This window comes from Larimichthys crocea, chromosome VIII (genome assembly GCF_000972845.2).
Source record: "Larimichthys crocea isolate SSNF chromosome VIII, L_crocea_2.0, whole genome shotgun sequence".
In the NCBI taxonomy this organism is placed as follows: domain Eukaryota; kingdom Metazoa; phylum Chordata; class Actinopteri; family Sciaenidae; genus Larimichthys; species Larimichthys crocea.
In genome coordinates, this window is record NC_040018.1 from 27,872,054 (window position 1) to 27,874,183 (window position 2,130).

At 48.2% G+C, this 2,130-nt stretch overlaps 1 protein-coding gene across 2 annotated transcripts in view; it reads right to left on the bottom strand.

Moving 5' to 3' along the window:
• LOC104937897 (transcription factor 7-like 1-A) overlaps nucleotides 1-2,130 on the bottom strand; it is a 22,692-nt gene that overhangs the window by 4,423 nt on the left and 16,139 nt on the right. The window lies entirely within an intron of this gene.

Here is a 2,130-nt window from a genome sequence, read left to right on the forward strand (position 1 = left end):
GGAAGAGGAGGAGGAGGAGGGGGAGGAGGAGAGGAAGAAGAAGAAGAAGAAAAAAGAAAAAGAAGGAGGAGGAGAAGAAGAAGAAGAAGAAGAAGAAGAAAAAGAAGGAGGAGGAGGAGAAGAAGAAGAAGAAAAAGAAGAAGGAGGAGAAGAAGAAGAAGAAGAAAAAGAAGGAGGAGAAGAAGAAGAAGAAGAAGAAGAAAAAGAAGAAGGAGGAGGAGGAGGAGGAGGAGAAGAAGGAGAAAAAGAAGAAGGAGGAGAAGAAGAAGAAGAAAAAGAAGAAGGAGGAGAAGAAGAAGAAGAAGAAGAAGAAGAAGAAGAAGAAGGAGAAGAAGAAGAAGAAGACTCTCAGCTGTGACCTTTGACCCCGGAGAAGAGCAGACAGCGCTCAGGAGCATCTTCATGAACTGTTACCGTGGCGATAACGAGGAGCCTGACTCCACGTGACTAAGAGACGCCACTGGAAGCTCGCTCGCTATTGGCTGCTGTGAACGCCAATCAATGACACAAGAGCGTTTCTACGGGAAACTGCACTTCCTGTTCCACTCAGCTGACGATTTCACTGGACGATTAATAAACGTGTCGAGTCAGCACGACGAGCCGTCCTGATGAACGTCTCTCACACACACACACACACACACACACACACACACACACACACACACACACACACACACACACACACACACACACCTCGTCCCCCCTGTTCGGAGGCCCGAGGAAGCTCTGGCTGAGAGCGCTAACTGGATCCAGCTGTTGGAAATACCAGGAAAATCAATGTACACACACACACACACACACACACACACACAGATTGTGTGTGTGTGTGTGGAGGGAAACTTATTAGACTGTTGCGCACACGGAGCTCGTGTTCTGGACAAAGAGCCGAGCGTGAAGCGTTTGTTTCAGTCCTCAGAGTCTCCACGAGCCGATCCAGAACATCTGAACCTCTTCTGATCCACACACACACACACACACACACACACACACACACACACACACACTTTTCCCCTCCTGATAGAGAGTCACATACCAGAACGGAGCCAGCAGCGAGTTCTGATCCGACAGCTCGGCTGTTTATCACGTTAAAGACTCGGCCCACTTCTAAGTGACTGCAGTTGGTTTGAGAAGGGTTAGACGAGGGTTATTTAAACGTTTAGAATGCTGTAACACACTTAAACTCATTAATGACTCGTTAGCTGTATGACAGGCTCGCTTCCTCCTGACGAGGACGCCTTTAAAGGTGCAGTGTCAGATTTAGTGACACCTATTGGTCAGTCTGCAGATTAGCTACGGTGGCCTTCATGGACCACACAGGGAGCCTGCTGAGCTCCTTCAGGTGCTCTACAGGTCGCAGCGTGTCCATGTGTGCATAACAAGTTACAGACTGAACCTTTAAACGCAGTGTGAGCGCAGAGGAGTTCACGTACACGTTACAGAGTCAGTGCATCGACAGCCCGCTGCAGCCTGTGTGTGAAGTGGAAGAAGACACACACACACACACACACACACACACACACACACACACCTGAGTGGCTGTGAATGGCTGGAGGACCCTGGGCAGAGATGAGCTGAAGATGGCAGGCGTCTCGCTTCATTTTCACTCTCTTGTTAAGAAGGTTTATGTTGACAAAGAGTGTGTGTGTCTCTTTCAGCGGACTGAACAATCCCAGAATTCCCCTGTTTACTCCACGTTGTCTTAAAATACCGCGAGGACGAGCCGTCAGAGACTGAACAACCAACACACCAACACAAAGCGGAGCAGCTAACGACGGCACGCTGGGACCTGCAGGGGCTCCCTGTGCGGTCCGAACCCTGACCTCTTCAACACATGAAGGCCACCGAAGATACTCCTACACACTTTGATGGGGTGGGGCAAGAGGTCACCAAATCTGACACACTGCACCTTTAAATGTGTAACTGTCCCTTTAAATGTGTGACTGTCCCTTTAAATCTGTAACTGTCGCTTTAAATGTGTGACTGTCCCTTTAAATCTGTAACTGTCACTTTAAATGTGTGACTGTCCCTTTAAATGTGTAACTGTCCCTTTAAATGTGTAACTGTCCCTTTAAAAAGGTGTAACCTTTAAATGTGTAACTGTCCATTTAAATGTGTAACTGTGTAACTGTC